At 34.6% G+C, this 6,781-nt stretch overlaps 1 pseudogene; it reads left to right on the plus strand.

The window, feature by feature from the left end:
- The first annotated feature begins 2,555 nt into the window (after nt 1-2,555).
- LOC114171457 lies at nt 2,556-6,538 on the plus strand (annotated as a pseudogene).
- Nucleotides 6,539-6,781: the final 243 nt, after the last annotated feature.

Below are 6,781 nucleotides of genomic sequence, written 5' to 3' on the forward strand. Positions count from 1 at the left end.
GGCAATCTTGGGACGTTATGAATGTTATTCGTACTGGGAACTCCACCTAGCGTTACAGAGTGTGGTCTGTAGCATGGTTTCCCGCACGTGCTCTACCAGTTGTGGCTGGTAGGTGTGGCAGCAAGACATCTTGACGTACTCATCAAAAGACGTAGAACACGGGTAACATGGTGGTGGCCATGGGACATGAAATCATAGGATGAAATTCCTTTGGTGTGCTTGTAATGATATATATGTTTATGTATGTATGTATGTATGTATGTATGTATGTATATATATATATATGTATATTGTTTAACTGTTAGCTCACCCTATCTGCTTGTATTTGACGATGATCGTGTATGTGGTACACGAGAGCAAATGATGTTGCAGGTGGATCTGGTGAGGCATAGAGCTGAAGCGTGGCTAGCTGGGGAAATTTCTACATAGTTTTATTACTACTTTAAGAATTTTGAGAATTTTGTAGTCATTGGATTTTGGACATAACCTTGTAGTTCAAGTTTTTTTTATAAATAATGGAATTGAGGTATTTTATGATGAATTAAATGTTTTAAATTTTGCACGTTATTGGGAAATGCAGTTTAAATAAATGATGGTTATTATTATTTTTTTATTTTATTATTTAAATCTGTAATATCTGAATGGGATGTTACAATACTCATTTGATGCAATTTAGCAGAGTTGAAAATCCTTCTAATGTGTTTTGATCTATACCAACTCCCCCTGTTTAGTTTTATAGAAGTTTACTTTCAATCCTTATGTTATTTTAAAGAAACAAAAGATATTTTGATTGTCATTATACTTTGAGTTTCATCTTGACACATAAACAAAGTATCATCCATAAATTATGACATATTCACCTTTATTTCGTTCTTCCGAACCTATATCCCTTTAAGTTTATATTTTGAACCACTTGTCTAACTAATCTAGCTAAACCTTCTACCACAATTAAGAATAAAAGCAGGACTAATGGATCTCCTCGTCTTAACCCTTTAGTTGGTATAAATGTTTTTGTTGAGCTTCCATTCACTAACACAAAGATTGAAGCAGAGTCCAAACATCCTATAATTCACTTAATCCATTTGGGATTAAATCCTAATATTTCCATCACGTAAGATAGAAATTCCAAATTTATTCAATCACAAGCTTTTTCAAAATATACTTTTATAATGACCTCACTGTCTTTTCTATTTAATTTCATCCACCACTTCATCGGCAACAACTACATTGTCCAATAATTCTCTTCCTTTAGTGAAGCTAACTATTTTATTGGTAAACTTATGTAAAACCTTCATTTTATTTGAGAGAATTCTAGATATTATCTTGTACACACTACTAACTAATTGTATAGTCTTCATTCATTTAAATCTTGTGGATTTTCTACTGTATAGGTATAATGTAATGAATGATGCATTGCAATCCCTTGGTATTTTTCTCTCTCAAGAAAGTAATTTACTAATCCGAACTCCTAACATCACCCTTGTGTTCATTCACATGTTTCTATCCAATTAGATCTAGATTTTTTGTTTCTGAATAGTCTCTATTTTTTTTTCAATAATCAAATATTGTTTTCTCTTTATCTTACTTTGATTGCCTAGGTCATGTTCTTCATCCCATTTTCTACATTGCTTATATCTGAAATATTTGATTGGTCAAGTTTAGGTGTCCGACCCTTTTGAAAATTGTTTGAATTGATTGAAAATGTTAATATTAATCTTTGAAATTGAAATTTCTCTTTGTATAACTTGATGTCCAATTTGGAGGTGTTATGCTATCAAATGTTTGGGAAGTTGAAGTGCATGGATTACTAGTTGTGCGTGTTTATGAATAATCGTTCCATTATAAAAATGTTTTAAGAAGTAAATAATTGTAATAAAACTTAGGTGGTGACATAAAAGTTTGAGTTCACAGTTTAGTGTTCAGCTCAATTCAAATATTAAATTGTTGTAGTAAATCGTGATCACCTAATAATATACTGGAGTGAAAAAAAAAAAACGTGCCACTTGTAAAAAAGTTTCCAATATTCTCGTGTAGACCTTATTTCTGTCATGCTAAAAAAATATCCCGAAACAATAATTGTGTGATGAGAGTGACCCAATCGCATATGCCCACAGTTCCTTTTTGATTCCATGAAGTCCCCCCATCAAAGAGAATATCCATAGTTAGAGTCTCTTGCGTCTTAGATTCCTCCCTTTGCACCCACTCACACACGTTCTCTCTCTTCCTTCCTTGCACAACCTACAACTTACCATATAATTAACCCAAGGCTGTAACTTTATATTATTCTTCTCACGCATTTGCAATCATCATGAACAACTCTACAACGTTGTCTCTCTCTATAAATCCTTCTCTCTCTCCTCCTTTTCCTTCACCTGCCACACTCATCACAACCCCCTCTTCTTTTTCCACATTCCGTCAGAATTCTTTGAGATTTGCGTTTTATCGATCCTTTGGGTCAAACCCATTGCTTCTTTTGCAGAAAAGCAAGATTGTGCTCTCTTCAGGGGTCATCGAGTGCGAAAAGTAGAAAAAGTTTCGCGCTTGGAGCCACCGAAATGACTATAGCAGAGATTGTTTGTTGGAGGAGTGGAGGAGGAAGAGGGTCCTCTGATTTTTCTCTGCTTGATCCTGAGAGCAATTCGAGGCCTCGTAGAATTGCTCTCTTCGTTGAGCCTTCTCCTTTTGCGTGAGTTGATTTCTTATCTGAATCTGCAATGTGCGTGTTTGTATGTGAAATCTAACCATAATGCAACCCCTTCTCCTTATTTAGTGTTTTTCTTTTAAAGATGAAATGCGGGAGTTGGGTTAGGACAGCGTTGAATTTTAGTTTCTGATGCAGCTGACTAGTCTTGTTCTGATTCAGTATTGACTTTATGGTTTTTGATGAATTTGCTGCTGACCATTAAAAGATCAGATGGATTTGAATTTGGTTTTCGTGGACATATATTTTTTTGTTTTAATAGAAATAGAAAGTTTTTGTTTTATAATGCTTTTTTTAATCATTTTTTTTTTATGATTTAACTAAGCTAGCTTTGTCTATGCATGTTTAGGAATAACCTTTTACTAGGTTAAAACTAATTCTTTTGATCACCATCATAAACGTGCTTCTGAGCTGTTTTCTGCTTATTTGGAATGTAAAATTGGATGTTTTGCAACTTATGAATGCTTGAGTGACCTGACATAAGGTTTAGGTAAAGTTGGTGGGTAATTAACCTCACATGTTTTCTACTTGTGCGCATTACATTCCCAATAAGTTCTGTGATAAACATTCAGTTTAAATTGAAGAAGAGGTGTTCCTGTTCCCTTCCACAGCAGACACCACACATCAATGTACTAAGTGTAATGCAATATCTATTTTGCAGATATGTCTCAGATACAAAAATCGTTTCCAGAATTTTATAAAATACCTTCGTGAAATGGGAGATGAGGTAACTTTTCTTCCCTGTTGTTTATCATGTCCTGTATTTTACTGTGACACAGTAAAGCAAATGTTTGGCATTATTGGTGCATGTTGTAGGTAATGGTTGTGACAACACATGAAGGAGTACCCAAGGAATTTCATGGAGCCAAATTAATTGGATCGCGAAGGTTGCGGCCTTTGACTTCTTTAGTTTTGTTATAATATTTTGCTTTTAGGCCATAAGGAACTTGAATTTATGTTTCTTCATTGTTGTCGTTCAATGCTTAAATTTATAAATGGCCATCGTATTCATATAGATTTTAGATTCCATATATTTATCATATTCAAAGTTTTTAAATTTGACTTTATACTCAAATTAGATTTTAGAACGGTCTTATTTAAAAGCTAATGTTCTTTGAAAGTTATGGTTGCTACCACTGTCATTGTTTTGAACTAATAGTCTTCATTTAAACAAAAAAAAAAAAAACAATTGTAAAATGCAGCTTCCCCTGTCCATGGTATCAAAAGGTACCCCTTTCTTTAGCACTTAGTCCAAGAATAATTTCTGCAGTTGCTCAGTTTAAGCCAGACATAATACATGCATCATCACCAGGCATAATGGTTAGTGTAAAATTCCTCTATTCTTTATTCGTTATCTACAGCATTGGAAAGAACAATGTTGTTGTAAAAACTCATTTATATCATTATTGAGGCTGGTTGAAATTTTCAGGTGTTTGGTGCCCTTATCATCGCAAAACTGCTAAGTGTTCCTATTGTCATGTCCTATCACACGCACGTACCAGTGTAAGTTACATATTTTAGGTTAGTTTGGATAAATTTCTCATTCATTAAAACCACTTGCATTTCAAGTTTGGAGAAGTTTTTATTGACATCGTTTGGAAAAGTTAGATGACAAAACTTGTAGAAAAAATTGAATTGGTTAATTTGATTCATTTTATCTCTGTATTCTCTTCTCTTCTAAGGACTAGTTGAAGTTTATGCAACCGAACATTACTCACATTTCATATTTTCTGAATGTATTCACATTTTCGACGCTATGATGTTTATACTTCAGATTGAATCGTCTACTCATTGTGATTGACCTTAATATTTTCCAGATACATTCCAAGATACACCTTTAGCTGGTTGGTGCAACCCATGTGGTGGGTCATAAGTATGTATATGCGCTCGTGGTTTCTTTTCTCACTTTGACTCATTATTGTGAAATAACATGATTTTACTGTTATACACAGAATTTCTGCATACAGCAGCTGATTTACTCTGGTGCCATCAGCTGCCATTGGAAGGGATCTTGAAGCAGCTAGAGCAACAGCAGGTGAACTCAAACACCCTTATCAAGTGATTTCTTGGAGCTGTGCTCTGTTAACATGAGCTGAGCAATAACATTTCTTTATGAACCTTTTGTCAATGCTGCAGTCTTTTTGTCTTTAACTCGAATCTTCTGTTGATGTCCAGCTAACAAGATTCGTCTTTGGAACAAGGGTGTTGATTCTGAAAGTTTCCATCCACGATTCAAGTCTCATGAAATGAGACTAAGACTGAGGTACTGACCATTTGTCATTTCATGTTTCCGGAGTTTGACATTCAATGGTGTTTCCACTTATTCTAAATCTTGTTTCATACAGCAATGGTGAACCTGATAAGCCCTTAATAGTTCACGTGGGACGGCTGGGAGTCGAGAAGAGTTTAGATTTTCTCAGAAGGTAGAGAACATTGTGAAAATTTCAGAAAACATGAACGTATGATTTTGCAGTCCATCAAGTGGAACACTGTCGAAAAATTTTCGTTAGTTACTAATGTCCTGAAGCTTAAAGATGGTTAGAACTTTTTGAAGATATGTTTTATAAATTTTTCTTTAGAAAGTTCCTGTTTGTTTCTTCTGTTCTCAGTTCTTTAGAGTCCATGCCAAACCATTTGATGAATATTTATCATATGTAAAATTAATATTTGTATCCTTCGTTTTCAAATTTAAACATGTTTTGGCAGTCTCATGGATAGCCTTCCTGAAGCACGAATTGCCTTTATCGGAGATGGACCATACAGGTGACTTGTGATGTGTCCTTGTTTTCTTTTATCTACATCAATTAATTTACTTTGATCCCTTTTGATAAACTTTTAGTATGGACTAATAGAAAAAGAAATAATAGGTAAAATGAAACAAACCATGTCAGAATTTAAAATTAACTTATGTACTTCAAGGTAGACACTTAGACGAGAGTTTATAGAAAATTTGACTCTTGTTTCATCCCTGCCTATATCATAATTTCACTGAAATGATGAAACATTATGATCTCCTATTTTAGGCATATTTTATTAACATGAATTCGAAACTCACAGGAGGACTTAGAGAAACTGTTTGAAGGCATGCCAGCAGTCTTCACTGGAATGCTGGGAGGGGAAGAACTATCTCAAGCATATGCCAAGTGGAGATGTGTTTGTTATGCCTTCGGAGTCAGAGACACTTGGCCTTGTTGTTTTGGAGGCCATGTCATCGGGGATCCCTGTGGTTGGAGCACGTGCTGGTGGCATCCCAGACATAATCCCTGAAGACCAAGATGGAAAAATTGGTTTCCTCTATACTCCAGGTGATCTAGAAGATTGTTTGAGCAAACTGAAACCTCTTTTGGATGACAAAGACTTGAGAGAAACAATGGGAATAGCTGCACGTTTGGAGATGGAGAAGTATGATTGGAGGGCAGCCACTAGAAAGATTCGCAATGAGAATTACAATGCTGCCATTTGGTTCTGGAACAAGAAAGGGCTCAACTATTGAGACCATTTCAATGGTTGGCAAAACGGATTTTCCCATCATCTCCTGATCAGGAAGGAAACTCACAGGGCTGTTGATGCAAAGAAAATGCTTCTTTCAAGCTTTGGATGGTTCCATAAATAAATGATTGAATTGCTTTGGCATTAAGTAAGCGTTGCATAGGATAGACGTGTGGTTGGTTGTGTAATGCATTCATTGGATTGATGTATATATGGGATCAAATTATGGATTCTGCCTTGTAGAGTAGGTTAAAGGCTTACTTTCATGCATATTGAGGTAATGGATAGTGTAAGATACATATGATGCAACTAGTTAAGGAAGAATCCATTCATGTTTTAGAGCACAAACCCGCAACAACATACTAGAAAATTAGTAATTAACTAAAAAAAATTACAATTATTAGTAAGATCTAATATGCATGTTAAAAAAGTCATAAGACATGCAACTATGTGTCAAAGTGTAGTTTTCATTACTTGAAATTGAGTTTTTATTGTTTCCCATGTGAAGACAAATTAGTTATTTTATTGGTGGGCAAAAATTTCATTTTTGTCAATTTGATCTATTTTTCATCTAATTCATTTAAAATTCAT

Source organism: Vigna unguiculata, unplaced genomic scaffold, assembly GCF_004118075.2.
Source record: "Vigna unguiculata cultivar IT97K-499-35 unplaced genomic scaffold, ASM411807v1 contig_267, whole genome shotgun sequence".
In the NCBI taxonomy this organism is placed as follows: domain Eukaryota; kingdom Viridiplantae; phylum Streptophyta; class Magnoliopsida; order Fabales; family Fabaceae; genus Vigna; species Vigna unguiculata.